Source organism: Mesoplodon bidens (genome assembly GCF_964165515.1).
Source record: "Mesoplodon bidens genome assembly, chromosome: 5".
In the NCBI taxonomy this organism is placed as follows: domain Eukaryota; kingdom Metazoa; phylum Chordata; class Mammalia; order Artiodactyla; family Ziphiidae; genus Mesoplodon; species Mesoplodon bidens.
The window spans coordinates 99,895,656-99,916,670 of NC_138161.1; the positions used below are offsets into that span (position 1 = coordinate 99,895,656).

At 41.9% G+C, this 21,015-nt stretch overlaps 1 pseudogene across 1 annotated transcript in view; it reads left to right on the forward strand.

The window, feature by feature from the left end:
• The window catches only part of LOC308617950 (5-hydroxytryptamine receptor 3C-like), a 30,049-nt pseudogene extending 15,723 nt beyond the window's left edge, over positions 1–14,326 (forward strand). Inside the window, exons 4-8 of the transcript in view lie at positions 11,414–11,587; positions 12,425–12,585; positions 13,371–13,579; positions 13,758–13,966; positions 14,097–14,326. The product of the transcript in view is annotated as a 5-hydroxytryptamine receptor 3C-like (transcript). The remainder of the gene's footprint in view (positions 1–11,413; positions 11,588–12,424; positions 12,586–13,370; positions 13,580–13,757; positions 13,967–14,096) is intronic.
• The last annotated feature ends 6,689 nt before the right edge of the window (positions 14,327–21,015 follow it).

Here is a 21,015-nt window from a genome sequence, read left to right on the forward strand (position 1 = left end):
AGTCCTCCAAACAAATGATTATCCAGCACCAAGTGCCAACAGTACTGAGGTTGAGAAACTCTGCTCTAGGCAATCCCAGGTTCACAGGAGTCCTAACTGGCCCCATATTTGTCTAAGGAGGCAGCTAAAGCCCAAATTCAGAGCTGCTGCTTTTTAGGTGCCATGACTGAGTGCCCACGAATCCTAAAGATATATGAACCCAAGATGGAGGCTCCAAAAATGCCCAGAGAAAGCTGAGAGTGGAGGAAGTCCCTGACCCTCCCACAATGACCCCTGGATCAGCTAAGAGTTTCTGAACCATCTCCTAGTTCTGAGTCACCATGAAAGCCTACAGCTTGGCTTAGGAGAGACATGCATCTGGAGCTAAAATGGGAGTCTTAGAGACTCCCCAGGATATTCCAGAGAATGTTGGGGACAACTATTCCTAATGGGCTCAGAAAATGATAATCCAGCTACTGCAGCTCTGTCTAAATACAGCTAACTTCCCCTATCTGACAGCCTAGTGGAGAAGAGAAGGAGGAGGCAGGCATACCCAGGAGGGATGTCCAAACATTTGTAACACGGAACTCTGTCCTGGCATTAACTCTAAGCGAGAGCCAGCCTAAGCTAGTATGCCTCCTAAACAAGCATTCCAGGTGCTTACTAATTTGTCTGAGATGGAGGACTGGCCAATGTGAAAAGTACCCTGTACACGTAAAGAATTCTGAAGGTAGAAAGAGACCCAATGTTCATGCTGAAAAACTATGTGATTCTTATATGGCTTGTTAAGAAGCCATAAGCATTGGAAAACCTGCAACCCTGGTTATTTTAAGTACGATCATTTTTATTGTTTTACTTGAAAATGGTCCCTAATTCATCATTTTAGGTATTTTTATATAAGATGATCAATGGGGGGACCTTCAGGATGGCGGAGGAGTAAGACGTGGAAATCACCTTCCTCCCCACAGATACACCAGAAACACATCTACATGTGGAACAACTCCTACAGAACACCTACTGAACGCTGGCAGAAGACCTCAGACTTCCCAGAAGGCAAGAAATTCCCCACGTACCTGGGTAGGGCAAAAGAAAAAAGAATAAACAGAGGCAAAAGAATAGGGACGGGACCTGCACCAGTGGGAGGGAGCTGTGAAGGAGGAAAGGTTTCCACACACTAGAAGCCCCTTCACTGGCGGACGGGGGGTGGGCAGGGGGGAAGCTTCAGAGCCACGGAGGAGAGCACAGCAGCAGGGGTGCAGACAGAAAAGCGGAGAGGCTCCCGCACGGAGAATCGGTGCTGACCAGCACTCACCAGCCCGAGAGGCTTGTCTGCTCACCCGCGGGGGCGGGCGGGGGTTGGGAGCTGAGGCTCGGGCTTCGGAGGTCAGATCCCAGGGAGAGGACTGGGGTTGGCTGTGTGAACACAGCTTGAGGGGGCTAGTGCACCACAGCTAGACAGGAGGGAGTCTGGGAAAAAGTCTGGACCTGCCTAAGAGGCAAGAGACCATTGTTTTGGGGTGCGCGAGGAGAGGGCATTCCTTCCCCGTGTGCCCACAGAAGGCAGAGCACCACCTAAGCACACTCCAGAGACAGGCGCGAGCCGTGGCCACCAGCTTGCACCCCAGAGACAGGCAAGAAACGCTAAGGCTGCTGCCGCTGCCACCAAGAAGCCTGTGTGCAAGCACAGGTCACTATCCACACCCCACCCCCAGGAGCCTGTACAGCCCACCACTGCCAGGGTCCCAAGATCCAGGGACAACTTCCCTGGGAGAACACATGGTGCGCCACAGGCTCTTGCAATTTCATGCCGGCCTCTGCCTCTGCAGGCTCACCCCGCATTCCAGTTATGACTACTGTACCCCTCCCTCTCCCCAGCCTGAGAGAGCAAGAGAGACCTAATCATCCGCTGCTTTAACCCCCTCCTGTCTGGGCGGGAAACAGATGCCTGAGGGCAACCCGCATGCAGAGGCAGGGCCAAAACCAAAGCTGAATGCCAGGAGCTGTTCGAACAAAGAACAGAAAGAGAAATTTCTCCCAGCAGCTTCAGGAGCAACAGATTAAATCCCCACAATCAACCTGATAAACCCTGCATCTGTGGAATACCTGAATAGACAACGAATGTTCCCAAAATGGAGTGAGTGGACTTTGGGAGCAACCGCAGATTTGGGGTTTGCTATCTGCGACTGATTTGTTTCTGATTTGTATGTTTATCTTAGTTTGGTTTTTAGTGCTTGTTATCATTGGTGGATTTGTTTATTGGTTTGGTTGCTCGCTTTTTCTAAATTTTATTATTATTATTTTTTAACTTGATTTGACTTTTTTCTTCCTTTTCTTCTGAGCTGTGTGGCTGACAGGGTCTTGGTGTTCTGGCCTGGTGTCAAGCCTGAGCCTCCAAGGTGGGAGAGCTGAGTCCAGGACATTGGACCACCAGAGACCTCCCAGCCCCACGTAATATCAATCGGTGAGAGCACTCCCAGAGATCTCCGTCATAACACTAAGACCCAGCTCCACCCAACAGCCAACAAGCTCCAGTGCTGGACACCCCATGTCAAACAACTAGCAAGACAGGAACACAAGCCCACCCATTAGCAGAGAGGCTGCCTAAAATCATACTAAGTTCACAGACACCCCAAAACACACCACCAGACGTGGCCCTGCCCACCAGAAAGACAAGATCCAGTCCCAACCACCAGAACACAGGCACCAGTCCCCTCCAACAGGAAGCCTACACAAGCCACTGAACAAACCTCACCAACTGGGGGCAGACACAAAAACAACGGGAACTACAAACCTGCTGCCTGCAAAAAGGAGACCCCAAACACAGTAGTTAAACAAAATGAGAAGACAAAGAAATATGCAGCAGATGAAGGAGCAAGGCAAAAACCCATCAGAGCAAACAAATGAAGAGGAAATAGGCCATCTACCTGAAAAAGCATTCAGAATAACGATAGTAAAGATTATCCAAAATCTTAGAAATAGAATGGAGAAAATACAAGAAATGTTAAACAAGGGCCTAGAAGAACTAAAGAGCAAATAAACAATGATGAACAACACAATAAATGAAATTAAAAATTCTCTAGAAGGAATCAATAGCAGAATAACTGAGGCAGAAGAACGGATAAGTGACCTGGAAGATAAAATAGTAGAAATAACTACTGCAGAGCAGAATAAAGAAAAAAATGAAAAAAATTGAGGACTGTCTCAGAGACCTCTAGGACAACATTAAACGCACCAACATTCGAATTATAGGGGTCCCAGAAGAAGAAGAGAAAAAGAAAGGGACTGAGAAAATATTTGAAAAGATTATAGTTGAAAACTTCCCTAATATAGGAAAGGAAATAGTCAATCAAGTCCAGGAAACACAGAGAATCCCATACAGGATAAATCAAAGGAGAAAAACACCAAGACACATATTAATCAAACTATCAAAAATTAAATACAAAGCAAAAATATTAAAAGCAGCAAGGGAAAAGCAACAAATAACATACAAGGGAATCCCCATAAGGTTAACAGCTGATCTTTCAGCAGAAACTCTGCAAGCCAGAAGGGAATGGCAGGACATATTTAAAGTGATGAAAGGGAAACATCTACAACCAAGATTACTCGATGCAGCAAGGACCTCATTCAGATTTGACAGAGAAATTAAAATCTTTACAGACAAGCAAAAGTTAAAAGGATTCAGCACCACCAAACCAGCTTTACAACAAATGCTAAAGGAACTTCTCTAGGCAGGAAACACAAAGGAAGGAAAGAGCTACAAAAACAAACCCCAAAAAATTTTAAAAATGGTAATAGGAACATACATATCAATAATTACCTTAAATGTAAATGGATTAAATGCTCCAACCAAAAGATACAGACTGGCTGAATGGATACAAAAACAAGACCCATATATATGCGGTCTACAAGAGACCCACTTCAGACCTAGGGACATATACAGACTGAAAGTGAGGGGATGGAAAAAGATATTCGATGCAAATGGAAATCAAAAGAAAGCTAGAGTAGCAATTCTCATATCAGACAAAATATGGAATCTAAAAAAAAAAATGGTCATGAAGAACCTAGGTGCAGGACGGGAATAAACACACAGACCTACTAGAGAATGGACTTGAGGACATGGGGAGGGGGAAGGGTAAGCTGGGACAAAGTGAGAGAGTGGCATGTACATATATACACTACCAAATGTAAAACCGATAGCTAGTGGGAAGCAGCCGTATAGCACAGGGAGATCAGCTCGGTGCTTTGTGACCACCTAGAGGGGTGGGATAGGGAGGGTGGGAGGGAGGGAGACGCAAGAGGGAAGAGATATGGGGATATATGTATATGTATAGCTGATTCATTTTGTTATAAAGCAGAAACTAACACACACACAAAAATAAATAAATAAATAAATAAAATTTAAAAGTGAAGTATAATAATAAGAACATTCTTATTATTAAAGAGAAAACGGGCTTCCCTGGTGGCACAGTGGTTGAGAATCCGCCTGCCGATGCAGGGGACACGGGTTCATGCCCTAGTCTGGGAAGATCCCACATGCCGCGGAGCAGCTAGGCCCGTGAGCCATGGCCACTGAGCCTGCGCATCCGGAGCCTGTGCTCCGCAATGAGAGAGGCCACAACAGTGAGAGGCCCGCGTACCAAAAAAAAAGAGAAAACATTTTTCCTAAAAAAAATAGACTTTAAAATAAAGACTATTACAAGAGACAAAGAAGGACACTAAATAATGATCAAGGGATCAATCCAAGAAGATATAACAATTGTAAATATTTATGCACCCAACGTAGGAGCACCTCAATACATAAGGCAAACACTAACAGCCATAAAAGGGGAAATCAACGGTAACACAATCATAGTAGGGGACTTTAACACCCCACTTTCACCAATGGACAGATCATCCAAAATGAAAATAAATAAGGAAACACAAGTGTTAAATGACACATTAAACAAGATGGACTTAATTGATATTGATAGGACATTCCATCCAAAAACAACAGAATACACATTCTTCTCAAGTGCTCATGGAACATTCTCCAGGATAGATCATACCTTGGGTCACAAATCAAGCCTCGGAAAATTTAAGAAAATTAAAATCATATCAAGTATCTTTTCCAACCACAACGCTATAAGACTAGATATCAATTACAGGAAAAAAAACTGTAAAAAATGCAAACACATGGAGGCTAAACAATATACTACTAAATAACCAAGAGATCACTGAAGGAATAAAAGAGGAAATCAAAAAATACCTAGAAACAAATGACAATGAAAACATGACAACCCAAAATGTATGGGATGCAGCAAAAGCAGTTCTAAGAGGGAAGCTTATAGCAATACAATCCTACCTCAAGAAACAAGAAAAATCTCAAATAAACAACCTAACCTTACACCTAAAGCAATTCGAGAAAGAAGAACAAAAAAAAAAACCAAACCCAAGTTAACAGAAGGAAAAAAATCATAAAGATCAGATCAGAAATAAATGAAAAAGAAATGAAAGAAACAAGAGTAAAGATCAATAAAACTAAAAGCTGGTTCCTTGAGAAGATAAACGAAATTTATAAACCATTAGCCAGACTCATCAAGAATAAAAGGGAGAAGATTCAAATCAACAGAATTAGAAATGAAAGAGAACTAACAACTGACACTGCAGAAATACAAAGGACCATGAGAGACTACTAGAAGCAACTATATGCCAATAAAATGGACAACCTGGAAGAAATGGACAAATTCTTAGAATAGCACACCCTTCCAAGACAGATCAAGGAAGAAATAGAAAATATGAACAGACCAATCACAAGCACTGAAACTGAAACTGGGATTAAAAATCTTCCAACAAGGACTTCCCTGGTGGTGCAGTGGTTAGGTCTCTGCCCTCCTAATGCAGGGGGCCCGGGATTCATTCCCTGGTCAGGGAGCTGGATCCCACATGCATGCCACAACTGGGAGATTGCATGCCAAAACTAAGAAGCCTGGAAGTCGCAACTAAGGAGAACACTGGCCTCAACTAAGACCCAGAACAACCAAATAAATATTTAAAAAATAAATAAATACTTTTTGTAAAAGGATAAAAAAAAAAAATCTTCCAGCAAACAAAAGCCCAACACCAGATGGCTTCACAGGTGAATTCCATCAAACATTTAGAGAAGAGCTAACACTTATACTTCTCAAACTCTTCCAAAATATAGCAGAGGGAGGAACACTCCCAAACTCATTCTACGAGGCCACCATCATCACCCTGATACCAAAACCAGACAAAGATGTCACAAAGAAAGAAAACTACAGGCCAATATCACTGATGAACACCGATGCAAAAATCCTCAACAAAATACTAGCAAACAGATTCCAGCAGCACATTAAAAGGGTCATACACCATGATCAAGTGGGGTTTATCCCAGGAATGCAAGGATTCTTCAATATATGCAAATCAGTCAATGTGATACACCATATTAACAAACTGAAGGATAAAAACCATATGATAATCTCAATAGATGCAGAAAAAGCTTTCAACAAAATTCAACACCCATTTATGATGAAAACTTTCCAGAAAGTAGGCATAGAGGGAACCTACCTCAACATAATAAAGGCCATATATGACAAACCCACAGCGAACATCATTCTCAATGGTGAAAAACTGAAACCATTTCCTCTAAGATCAGGAACAAGACAAGGTTGCCCACTCTCACCACTATTATTCAACATACTTTTGGAAGTTTTAGCCATGGCAATCAGAGAAGAAAAAGAAATAAAAGGAATCCAAATCGGAAAAGAAGTAAAACTGTCACTGTTTGCAGATGACATGATACTATATAGAGAGAATCCTAAAGATGCTACCAGAAAACTACTAGAGCTAATCAATGAATGGTAAAATAGCAGGATACAAAATTAATGCACAGAAATCTCTTGCATTCCTATACACTAATGACGAAAAATCTGAAAGAGAAATTAAGGAAACGCTCCCATTTACCATTACAACAAAAAGAATAAAATACCTAGGAAGAAACCTGCCTAAGGAGACAAAAGACCTGTATGCAGAAAACTATAAGACACTGATGAAAGAAATTAAAGATGATACAAACATATGGAGAGATATACCATGTTCTTGGATTGGAAGAATCAATGTTGTGAAAATGACTATAGTACCCAAAGCAATCTGCAGATGCAATGCAATCCCTATCAAACTACCAATGGCATTTTTCACAGAACTAGAACAAAAAAGTTCACAATCTGTGTGGAAACACAAAAGACCCTGAATAGCCAAAGCAATCTTGAGAAAGAAAAACAGATCTGGAGGAATCAGGCTCCCTGACTTCAGACTATACTACAAAGCTACAGTAATCAAAACAGTATGGTACTGGCACAAACACAGAAATATAGATCAATGGAACAGGATAGAAAGCCCAGAGATAAACCCACGCACATAAGGTCACCTTATCTTTGATAAAGGAGGTAAGAATATATACAGTGGAGAAAAGACAGACTCTTCAATAAGTGGTGCTGGGAAAACTGGACAGCTATATGTAAAAGGATGAAATTAGAACACTTTCTAACTCCATACACAAAAATAAACTCAAGATGGATTAAAGACCTAAATGTAAGGCCAGACACTATAAAACTCTTAGAGGAAAACATAGGCAGAACACTCTATGATATAAATCACAGCAAGATCCTTTCTGACCCACCTCTAGAGAAATGGAAATAAAAACAAAAATAAACAAATGGGACCTAATGAAACTTAAAAGCTTTTTCACAGCAAAGGAAACCATAGACAAGATGAAAAGACAACCCTTAGAATTGGAGAAAATATTTGCAAATGAAGCAACTGACAAAGGATTAATCTCCAAAATATACAAACAGCTCATGCAGCTCAATATCAAAAAAACAAACAACCCAATCCAAGAATGGGCAGAAGACCTAAATAGACATTTCTCCAAAGAAGATATACAGATTGCCAACAAACACATGAAAGGATGCTCAACATCACTAATCATTAGAGAAATGCAAATCAAAACCACAATGAGGTATCACCTCACACCAGCCGGAATGGCCATCATCAAAAAATCTACAAACAATAAATGCTCCAGAGGGTGTGGAGAAAAGGGAACGCTCTTGCAATGTTGGTGGGAATGTCAATTAATACAGCCACTATGGAGAACAGTATGGTGGTTCCTTAAAAAACTAAAAAGAGAACTACCATATGACCCAGCAATCCCACTACTGGGTATATAGACATGTACCCCAATGTTCATTACAGCACTATTTACAATAGCCAGGACATGGAAACAACCTAAGTGTCCATCAACAGATGAATGGATAAAGAAGATGTGGCACATATATACAATGGAATATTACTCAGCCATAAAAAGAAACGAAACTGAGTTATTTGTAGTGAGGTGGATGGACCTAGTGTCTGTCATACAGAGTGAAGTAAGTCAGAAAGAGAAAAACAAATACCATATGCTAACACATATATATGGGATCTAAAAAAAAAGAAATGGTTCTGATGAACCTAGGGGCAGGACAGGAATAAGATGCACATGTAGAGAATGGACTTGAGGATACAGGGAGGGGGAAGGGTAAGCTGGGACGAAGTGAGAGAGTGTCATGGACATATACACACTACCAAACGTAAAACAGATAGCTAGTGGGAACCAGCTGTATAACACAGGGAGATCAGCTGGGTGCTTTGTGACCACCTAGAGGGGTGGGATAGGGTGGGTGGGAGGGAGGTGCAAGAGGGAGGGGATATGGGGATATATGTATACATATAGCTGATTCACTTCGTTATAGAGCAGAAACTAATACAACATTGTAAAGCAATTATACTCCAATAAAGATGTTTAAAAATAAAAAGATGATCAATAGATTGTGGGTGTTTGATTCTTGCAGTTAATGACAAAATTTATTTTGCCTTATATTTATTATGTTCTAAATTATGATCAGAAAATACAAGGTCCAATTGCCATCTCTCTATTTACTTGGCTCCATTTCTTTTTTCTACATACTCCTATCCAATATCTGCATTGTAGGATTGTTGGGGAACTACATAAAACGAAGTATACAATGCCTGGCATACAGCAAAGTACTCAATATGTTAGTTACCACCTGCAGCAGCAGCAGCAGGAGCAATAGCTCCTGAGATTTCCAGATCCCAGAGTTGAAATTCTGACTCCCCAGGTCGGAAGAAACCTGTGCCTTACTGCTTTACTTCTCCTGCCTCTATCACCTCCACTTCCTGGCATCTATATCTACTTCTAAGTCCAACTGGGACTTAGCTCCTGTTTTTCAGCCAATTTTGATAAAAACAAGATATATGTCAACTGTCTTCAGCCACTTTCAACAGGGCTTGAAGTTAACCCTCCTTTCCCAGATCCAAGGTCTGGGAGCCTAGCCTACCTGTGGAACTCAAGTGTCCCTTGAAAGCCCTTCACTCTTGGCCAGTCCAAGAGTCCGGTGCCCCATGGGTGTGTCCATGTGGACACAGTAGTACTTTGGTCCTACATGACATGATGGCCCAATCCTTTGGTCAAGTTTCCAAAGAAGGGAAGAAATGACTTACAGAGCTGGTGGGGCTGAAGGACTGCAGACATTTCAAACTTTAAACAAAAGATATTTCAGCCTTCTGTCCTATACTTTCCCACTTTGGGCCCCTAAGTCATTCCTGCCTACCTTAGCAGTTTCTATTTTGGGCTGTCATGATCTTCCACTCTAAACAAAGTTTCTTTTGTACTCTAGGTCTTACTCTTCACCCTTTCTGCAAGGAAAAAATTTCCAACTTTCTGGAAATGTAGCTAAGATACTTGATATAACAATGCCCCAATTCACTCATTTGGTCCGATTGTGTTTTTCTACAGAGATGTGACATAAGACATAACATTGACACAGGCCATTAATATTTATGCTAGCTGAGATGACTAGTTTACGATAATGTATAACACTACTGACAACATAAAGATGTTAAAAACAGATCTGCTATCTGTTTTGTGACATCTAATTATCATGTAATCAATGCATAGAGTAAAAAATTGTATGGAGAACCTTAGAAAGAAAGACTGGAGAGAGGAAATCTAGCTGTGGAATGTTGGAAAAATATAAACAGTAGATAATGAAGCTCTGAATCAAGATTTATAATTTGGTATTTGCAATTATTCTGAATGAATACATAACCAAATCACTACATAGTGTCACCTTTCCAAATCTGAAGATTCCTTGGCCTTAGAAAAATAATAATTCATATTTCCCCAGCCCACACTCTCTCATTAAAGTGAGTTATTTTGTTATTGATCTCAGCACAGAGCTGCCAAACAGGATGCTTCTCTCTCAATCTTGGCCCAACTTTCTCCCTTCCTGGAGCCCGGAAAGCATACCTGGACAGGGCTAAAGCAGGACACTCTGCTGTGACCTCTCTGGCCACAGCCTCTCACCAGGGTGTGGTCACTTGTCATGAGCAGTATTCAAAACCAGGAACCAAGGTGTGGTCCGAGCTCCTTTAAGCCCCAGGGTTTAGTGGCTCCTGGTGAGTCCCTAGAGAAGAGTCCAGAAAAGGAGGATGGAAGGGGGGTGGCCTGCTAGGAGGGGAATCGTCTTGTGCTTCACTATCAGCCTCCTGCTTCAAGGTAAGATGGGGCAAGAACAGGGAAGACCAGAGTGTGGTTCTGAAGGATATCTAGGAACTTCCTTCTGGCACTTGAAGGACATTAGAATTAACATGTTAAATAGTTCTTCCATAATGTCAGTGTTTTGATTTCCTTTTGGTGACAAATAGAAAGACATTCCACTGCTCAGGACACACAGCCCTCCTCTCTCCCTGACTGCACAGAGATCTACCAAACTGTCCCATTTCACCACCTCTCCAATTCTACGTTTTCATTGTCCTCCAGTGCCTCTGCCACCACACCCTCATCCTACCCTCCCTGTCTCTTTTTCCTTTGATGTGGCATCTATGAAAACAGTAGCCCTGAAGAAGTAAGTAAAATACCAAGAGAGGGTGGGAATCAATCTGAGGGATTGTCTCCATGAGGGAATATTTGTTCCCAGGCTGGGTACATACCTTAAATGTTATGGAAAGAGATGGAGATAGACAGGAGCAGGCAGAGAAAAAGATCACACAAAAATGATATACACTGTATCAGCTGAGAACCTGTGGCTCCCAGACATCATCCTCATGGAATTGTGCATATCTGGGTGGGGGAAAGCCAGCATGAAGCCCATCTGCAAAGAACAGCTGAGGGTCAGTGCAGGGCATGGGGACACCAACAGATTCAGACTGGGGCACAGCCTCAGTTAGGTGACTCCCACAAAACACTCTGAGTAGAAGAGATGAGAGAGTGACCTTAGAGAAAGAGCCCAAAAGGAGCACAGTAGAGGAAGATCTGGGATGGAAGGGAGTCAAAAGCTGATGAAGGCACCCACAGCACCCACCTCTCCCTGACTCTCACAAGCCGTGTGGATGTGGATCAGGGACCTCCAGGTCTCACCGCCTATGTCAGCAGCGAAGGTCCAAATACAGTACGACAGGCCAATGAAGGTGACCAGCACCTGTAATCTGGACATCTTCCACTTTCCGTTTGACCAACAGAACTGCACGTTCACCTTCAGCTCCCTCCTCTACACAGGTGAGCGAGACACATTTTGGTAACCATTTAAGGTTCAAGGGGAAGATATTTAAATGATGTAGGTATTACTTAGGAAGGTTTTAGATTAGTGTTTCTTGACTCTGGCTACCCACTGAAGCTCTTTAAAAATACCAATAACTATGTATTACCTCAGAAATTCCAATTTAATTGTTCCAGGTGGGGCTCAGTTACTGTGATTTTTTATATCTCCCCGGGTGATGCTAATGTGCAGAGAGGGTTAAGAACTACTGCTTTAATTCCTCAATAAAGTAAATAAATAAATAAATAAATAAATAAATACCACTGCTTAGATCTTAGATGGCCCTTGCACCAAAGAGGCCCACCTGACCCTGAGCTGCTGCACATCTATAATTTTAAGCTCAAACCTTTTAACATTAATAGCTAACACACTTAAACTGGTAATTTATGTAACTGAATGCCACCAGGTATCCTGTGGCACAACTAGATAAATTAATCATTATAATAGGCATGTGTGGAATTATAAAAATATGGAGCTGTTCAAGACTGAGTCCACTAAAACAACATCATAGAATTGGGGAATTGAGAAGAAAAACAGGAAAGTTCTTGACTCATGTTTGAGTCATATCTAATCTTCCCATAACTTTGACTTCAACAACAATAAAGAAACTCCCAATGCTGCAGCCCACACATATATGAATTGCTGGTCTTGTGACCTATCTGAGACAACCTGGATGCCCTGCTTTAAAGGACAGAGAAGAGAATTTGTTGAAGAAGCTCAGTGAAGGAGGAACTGAATCTTGTGTACAGGAGACTTGAGGAGACTTCTGGACTGAGTGGCCCCGGCCTCCCTTGCAGTGGACAGCATGCTCCTGGGCATGGATAAGGAATTGTGGGTGATAACAGACACGTCTCATAACGTCATTCTGACCCAGGGGGAGTGGTAGCTCCTGAACATCGACAAGGCCACCCCAAAGACGTTGGTGGACAGCAACCTATATGACCAGATCATGTTCTTTGTAAGTCCAGGGGCCCCTGTTTGACTTCCGAGCCCAGTTGCTCTGTGATTTTCCTCTTGATCTAAGGCCCTTTGGGATGTAAAAATAGTTCCAGGGGGTTAAGCCCCTGCTCCTCACTCTACCCCCTACTGTAACTGCCCTCAAGAAGGATCCCCAAGGCCTCTGCCCTGCAGAGAGGAAGAGCAGCTGGGCTGTTGTAAGAATGGGCGGTCCTGTCCGATGGTCCAAAGTGCCCCACTTGCCCCTAGAAGTCTACAGTTGTTGTGTTCCCAGCAGGTAGAACATAAGGGAAAATTAGACAACAAAATTGGGGGCACTTTGGAAGAGGTCACAATTAAATGCATCTGTTACCCAACGAGGTCATCCCATGGCCAGCCTAACTGGACATCAGCAAGGATTGGATAATCAAATATAGAGTTGAGGGACTTCCCTGGTGGTGCAGTGGTTAAGAATCCTGTCAATGCAGGGGACATAGGTTCGAGCCCTAGTCCGGGAAGATCCCATATGCCGCAGAACAACTAAGCCAGTGCGCCACAACTACTGAGCCTGCGTGCCACAACTACTGAGCCTGCGTTCCACAACTACTGAAGCCCGCACGCCTAGAGCCCGTGCTCCACAACAAGAGAAGCCACCGAAATGAGAAGCCCGTACACCAAAACGAAGACCCAACACAGCCAAAAATAAATAAATAAAATAAATTAAAATATATATATATATAGAGAGAGAGAGAGTTGAGCCCTCTGACATCGGTTATTTGCCACATTCTCCACACTCCTCCCCACCAGGTGACCATCAGGCGCAGGCCCAGCCTTTACGTCATAAGCCTCCTGGTGCCCAGGAGCTTTCTGATAGCCATCGACGCCCTCAGCTTCTACCTGCCGGCAGAAAGTGAGAACTGCGTCCCATTCAAGATGACACTCCTGCGGGGCTACAACGTCTTCCTGCTCATGACGTTGAATGACTTACTCCCTGCCAGTGGCACCCCCCCTCATCAGTATGGTCCCTCTCACTTTCCCGGCAAGCAAAGGCAGCAGGGGACATGGTGGGAGGCAGGAGAACCGCTTCCTCTCCACTTAAGGAGGGAATGGATTCTGAGGAAAGATTGGATTTGGGGGAAAAAAACTGTAGCGAGGAATCTGCCCAGATTTATTTATAGTTTGCTTTGCCTTCAGGTGTCTACTTTGCCCTGTGTCTGTCACTGATGGTACTCCGCCTGCTGGAGACCATCTTCATCACCTACCTGCTGCACCTGGCCACCACCCAGCCCCCACCCAGGCCTCGCTGGCTCCGTTCCCTGCTTCTACACTGCACCAGCCCAAGGAAACGCTGCCCCGCTGCACCCCAGAAGGGAACACGGGCCTCAGCCCTGCCCACCTGCCTGGTGAGGGAAATCAGCACTGCCCACGCGTCCTCTCCCATCACCTCCCCTTCTCTGCTCCCGCCTCCTTCCTGCCCCCACAACCCCCCAGCTGACCTTGGCAGCCCACAGCTGAGTCTCTGTCTCTCCGTAGGTGTGAAGGAGCCCGTGGAGTTGGTGGGGAAGGTGCCAGGTCCCAGAGGGGCAGAGCTAAATGGGTGCCCTGGGTCAGCGAGGGCCCAGCAGGAAGACGAGGCTCAGAAGCAGCACTTGGTCAGCCTGTGGATGCAGTTCAGCCACATGATGGACACCCTGCTCTTCAGCCTCTACCTGCTCTTCCTGGCCCCCTCCATCGTCATGGTCATCATCCTCTGGAACACCTAGGCAGACATCCACACCCACCTCTCCCTGAAAACCACAGCTTGAAGTTTCTCTTGGTCTTAGGGCCAGCCAGACACAGGCCCCTTCCTAATCTTAAACACCCCCAGTGACTACCATGTCCCCTCTATATTCCCAAAACTCCAACAGGGCCCTACCAAGCAGGTTTAGAACAGCCCTAGACAATCTCCTGACTTCTCATATGCACAGTCCTCAATCCTGCACACTTTCAGTGTTCCTTAGCCACACCTAACCTCTGACTCCCTTACCACTGAAGATCGGGGTCAGTGGAGTCTCTCCCTGATTGACTGTCCCAATAAACAACTTTCCAGGGCTTCCCTGGTGGCGCAGTGGTTAAGAATCCACCTGCCAATGCAGGGGACACAGGGTCAAGCCCTGGTCTGGGAAGATTCAACATGCCGCGGAACAAATAAGCCCATGCACCACAACTATGAGCCTGCGCTCTAGAGCCCGCAAGCCACAACTACTGAGCCTGCGTTTCACAACTACTGAAGCCCACACGCCTAGAGCCCGTGCTTCACAACAAGAGAAGCCACCACGATGAGAAGCCCGCACACAGCAACAAAGAGTAGCCTCCACTTGCCCCAACTAGAGAAAGCCCACGCACAGCAATGAAGACCAAACACAGCCAAAAATAAATTAATTAATTAAATAAATTAAAGAAAACAAAAACAAAAATGACTTTCCAGGAAGCACTGGCTCCTCAGTACATTTATTATAGCTCCACAAACACTGGGGTAAAGAGTTCTCTTGCAGAAGCTTTGATACTTCACCCTAAACAGGTGTAATCTGATTTGATTTTAAGTCTCTCAGACACTTTCAGAGATTCAAAGGAATGAAAAGGTCAATCTCATTTGCAAGAAATTACTATAAAATATTTACAATTGCAAAATGTCCCTTTCATCAACCATTTCCATTTCATTTTCTTTTGTGTCATTTTTTTACTCTGACAGGTTCTTCTGATTTCACAAAATCAAATAGAGAGGGCCTTCTGAATATACATGCCTGGAGGAGGGCCAGGAAGACTAGTTAAGCACATCAATTAAAGGATTCAGGTTACATAGTTGTACAGCCACACAATGGAATGCTTTGTAGCCATTTAAAGTGACAATACAGATCTCTGTTAAAATCATGGGAACAGGTCCATGATATATAAAGTGGAGAAAACAAGTTACAAAACACTATGTATACATAATTTCTCTTCTAAAAAATAGAGTGCTAGATAGAAATGCAGAGGAAAAGGTATGGATGGCCAAAAAAAGAAAACAAGAGCAAATTTTGTCCTGTATAATGGGATTATGAGTGATTGCTATCTTCTTTTATATCCTTGTCTGTGTTTTCAATGAGCATGTATTATTTTCACAACAACAACAACAACAACAACAACAACAACCACCTATTTTTTAAAAAAGAGTTCCGTAGTAACAGTACTTCACACCACCACCAGCAGATATCATCCTGAGGAGGACTCTTAACAGCTAGCTGGGAGCAAGGACCTGAGGAGAGAGAGAAATTGAAAGAGGAAGTGAAAGAATATGAAGGATGAATATCTGGATTATGTTTTAATTATATTCAATTAGACAAATAGATTTCAGGGATTTATTTATATTTCTGCCTCCACTTGGAGAGTGTGCCTTCCTAAAGGTCAGGTACAATGTCTCATCCACTTTTACAGCTCAGTATATGGTACCATGATCATGATGCCTGACACATCATAAGTGCTTAATAGACTTGTTGAACTATTAAATGCATGAATGAACGCCAGCCAACCAAGAGTCAGTGTCTATTAGCTCTAGATGTAATCCCTTTATCCCATCTTGGCATATTTTATTTTATTTTTCTATAACTTATGTAGGAAATTAGCAGCCCATTTTTACATGTCAACTCTCTTTGCGTTCTTAGAGACCTTCCTTATACAATGGCAAAGGCATTTCTGCTTGCAGATTCTCTTACGTTTCCCTCTTTCCATTAGTTGGAACATGTTTCTCACTCAGAAACTCGTTCTTGACATTTTGTCAATAACTTAAAATGAAGAGTGTTTATGACATCATTGAGGAATTTCAAATTCCTTAAGATCACCTTTGCATCATTCCTTTTTCCTTTCCCATCCCCATATTTGTACTTCTCTAGACGTCATTTTGTAATTTTTTTTCCACCTCATATATATATGACTTTAGGTTTTCTGTGCCAGGATCATTACAATTGACAATATCCTTTGCAAAACAACATCCTGTTCATATGTTTAGGTTGAGGTGAGCCTTGCAATTTAAAACATGACCTGACAATGAAGCAAAATATTTTAAGCTAGTTCTAGCCTAGATATGTCAGCAGGAATGTTATGGGTATTTCACAGTTTCAGAGGTGGTACATCTGATTCCCAATGGCCTTCTCCCATTCTCTCTCTCTCTCTCTCTCTCTCTCTCTCTCTCTCTCTCTCTCTCTATATATATATATATATATATATATATATATCCCTTATGATAACTTTATTTCCTTTTCCTCCATTTTCTATTGTAAAGCTCTGTTAAGAGTACACACTGGAAATTTATGAACTCTTTGGTCCTGGATATACTACTCTCTTCAAAAGCTTGATTATGTTTCTAACTTCTTAGGTTGCGATTTCTAAGCTCCCACTCTCTCCTGTTGTTTATTTATTTATTTATTTATTTATTTTTATTTTTTTGGCTGCACCTTGCGGCATGTGGGATCTTAGTTCCCTGACCAGGAAGGAATCGAACCTGTGCCCCCTACAGTGGAAGTACGGAGTCTTAACCACTGGACCACCAGGGAAATCCCTCTCTCCTTTCATTAGCAGCATCCAGGAGTATCCTCACAACCTTCTCACCTCTCAGTGTTTCTTTTCTCAGTCTTTAAACAATTCTGAGAAAAATTTCTCCCTACTTATTCTTTTGGCACCCCATATATATGCCCATTCTTATTGTACATTTTGTCTCAACACTGCCTTTGATTCCTTCCACTTTCTGGAAATCCAGAATATCTACAGACAGTACCATATTTCATACTTATCCCCTCTCTTCTTTCATCTCTCTGCTTCTCTCTCTGAAAACCAAGCTTGTCTGTTTGCTATTTCAACATCATTTTCTCTCACCTTTCTCTGTTACTACTCTTGTATTTTCTCTTATATCGATACCTTCCTTATACCAACATCTTTCACTATTATTTCTCCCTTATGTTTACTAGTTCTTCTGAAGACCTCCCATCCGTATCTGATATTTAGGACAATTAATTTATATCATCATCCTTAATAATTCAGAGGTGATACCCCTGATATTGATTATTCCACATATATAGCATAGTAGTAGGAATCTATACTAAATAAGTAGCACTTTATAATTACACCATGAGGATTTTCTACAACGTGTGGCTACCTGTCTCAAGGAATCACCAAAAAGCTTTGGAGCTTCTTACTCAGCAAGCACAAGGATTTATAAAGACACAATTTAGCAGACAGAGGATAAAATGCAATTAGGAAATAAGTCATTATTCAAGATTCTTCCCTTCAAGGTAAATTCAGTAATTCTGCCAAGTCACCCAAAGCCAACATTTCCAATGGCCAGGTCTCTCTTACTCTCTTACTGCCTGCTCCAGACTGTTCTAACATGATCTTCATTAGACACCAAAGGAGCAGCAGTTCTGTCTGCTTGCCCAGTTCCTACTTCTGACAAAAGTTAAGACCACAACTATTGCCTATATCCTCATACTTTCTGAGGAAAGATCTGCTTAGATTCCTAGTCTCAGGGATCTTGAGCTCACAAACTACTTTCTTTTCACTCTTCTCTGCCTTACACTTGGATTCCATCTTTCATGTATTATTTAAGCCAGTCTGAGACATTTAGTCACCCAAAGTAGTTTCTTATTTCAGTATTCAATAATTCTTAAGCAATATCTTGAATCATTAACTCAGCCTTTTAACATATTAAGTGCAACACACAGCTGGCATGCCGAAACCTTACACAATAGAGAAGGTTTTTCTTCCTTCACATAACTTTTTAAATTAAACTTTGTATTGCAATACAACATACATACAGAAAAGTGTACAAATCTATGTGTACCACTCAATGAATTTTTAAAATTGATCACACCTGTATAACCACCACCCAGGTGAAGAAATAGAACAACTTTAGGAAGAACACTCCTTGGGGCCCTTCCCAATCATTACTCCCATTTATTGTCTCTGAAGATAATCACTAACCTGACTTCTAGACTCATTTAGCGTGTTTTAGGATTTTAGATAAATGGAATTACAGTATGTATTCTTTTATGTCTGGCATTTTTTCCTCAATATTATGTTTGTGAGATTTAGCTATGTTGTGTGAATAGTGATAGTTTGTTCATATTCATTGTTGTATAGGTTTTCATTTAACTATTTTTAGGTTAGTAATTGTAGTCTTATTTAGGAGTTAACAGACTCAAACTTACATTAGTTAAAATCACTGCTCACTTATTGATATTAAAAGAACATTGGGGGACCTCCCTGGCAGTCCAGTGGTTAAGACTCCATGCTTCCAATGCAGGGGTGTGGGTTCTATCCCTGGTCAGGGAACTAAGATCTCACATGCCACAGGGCATGGCCAAAAAAAAAAAGTTAAAAAAATAATAAAATAGGACTTCCCAGGTGGCACAGTGGTTGACAGTCTGCCTGCCGATGCTGGGGACACAGGTTCGTGCCCCGTCCGGGAAGATCCCACATGCTGCGGAGTGGCTGGGCCCGTGAGCCATGGCCACTGAGCCTGCGCGTCCAGAGCCTGTGCTCCACAATGGGAGAGGCCACAACAGTGAGAGGCCCGCGTACAGCAAAATAAATAAATAAATAATAATAACAATAATAATAATAATAAAATAAAAATGGGACCTAATAAAACTTCAAAGCTTTTGCACAGCAAAGGAAACCATAAAAAAGACCAAAAGACAACCCTCAGAATGGGAGAAAATATTTGCAAATGAAGCAACTGGCAAAGGATTAATCTCCAAATTTTACAAGCAGCTCATGCAGCTCAATATCAAAAAACAAACAACCCAATCCAAAAATGGGCAGAAGACCTAAACAGACATTTCTCCAAAGAAGATATACAGACTGCCAACAAACACATGAAAGAATGATCAACATCATTAATCATTAGAGAAATGCAAATCAAAACTACAATGAGATACCATCTCACACCAGTCAGAATGGCCATCATCAAAAAATCTAGAAACAATAAATGCTGGAGAGGGTGTGGAGAAAAGGGAATCCTCTTGCACTGTTGGTGGGAATGTGAATTGGTACAGCCACTATGGAGAACGGTATGGAGGTTCCTTAAAAAACTACAAATAGAACTACCATATGACCCAGCAATCCAACTACTGGGCATATACCCTGAGAAAACCATAATTCAAAAAGAGTCATGTACCAAAATGTTCATTGCAGCTCTATTTACAATAGCCAGGAGATGGAAACAACCTAAGTGTCCAACATTGGATGAATGGATAAAGAAGATGTGGCACATATATACAATGGAATATTACTCAGCCATAAAAAGAAACAAAGTTGAGCTATTTGTAATGAGGTGGATGGACCTAGAGTCTGTCATACAGAGTGAAGTAAGTCAGAAAGAGAAAGACAAATACCATATGCTGACACATATATGTGGAATTTAAGAAAAAAAATGTCATGAAGAACATAGGGGTAAGACAGGAATAAAGACACAGACCTACTAGAGAATGGACTTGAGGATATGGGGAGGGGGAGGGGTAAGCTGTGACAAAGTGAGAGAGTGGCATGGACATATATACACTACCAAACATAAAATAGTAGCTAGTGGGAAGCAGCTGCATAGCACAGGGAGATCAGCTCGGTGCTTTGTGACCACCTAGAGGGGTGGGATAGGGAGGGTGGGAGGGAGGGAGACGCAAGAGGGAAGAGATATGGGAACATATGTATATGTATAACTGATTCACTTTGTTATTAAGCAGAAACTAGCACACCATTGTAAAGCAATTATACTCCAATAAAGATGTAAAAAAATAAAAATAATAAAATAAAAATAAAAGAACATCAGATTGCCTTCAATCATGCATTAAACTAGATAAATTAATAGTACTTTCTTATCTCCCTTTATATCCTCAGTTAAAGGGTATAATATCTTAAATCCTTTTTGTAACAAGGAAGGGGATGAATAAAAGTTGGGATGCTAGATGCATGGTCCAAAGCCTTCACTCTTCAGGAGAGGGTTCACTCAAGATTTGAGGGTTCCCTCTTGACTATATGATATTGTGCTGGGAGGAGGATCTGGTTTACAGTGAGAGTATGTCTCCATCTTTCCTACCCATTTCCATGTGGGTGTTTTCTCATTTGCCTGATATGTAAGAGTCACTCAGCTAGCATAAATATAAAATTATAACTATAAAACTTCTGGAAGAAACTAGAGCAAAACATACTGCAACATTGTGATAAGCAAAGATTTCGTACACTGAACAAGGGACTATAAAAATAACCAGGTGTATTAGAAGAAGCAAATATAATTTCTAAAAACAAAAAATATAATTATTGAAAAAAAACTTCAGTGGGTAAGTTAAAGCAAATTAGAGACAGATAAAAAGAAATTGGTGACTTAGAAGACAAGGCTGAAAATATTTCTCTGCCAGAAAGTGGCAGAGAGAGGCAAAGAAATGGA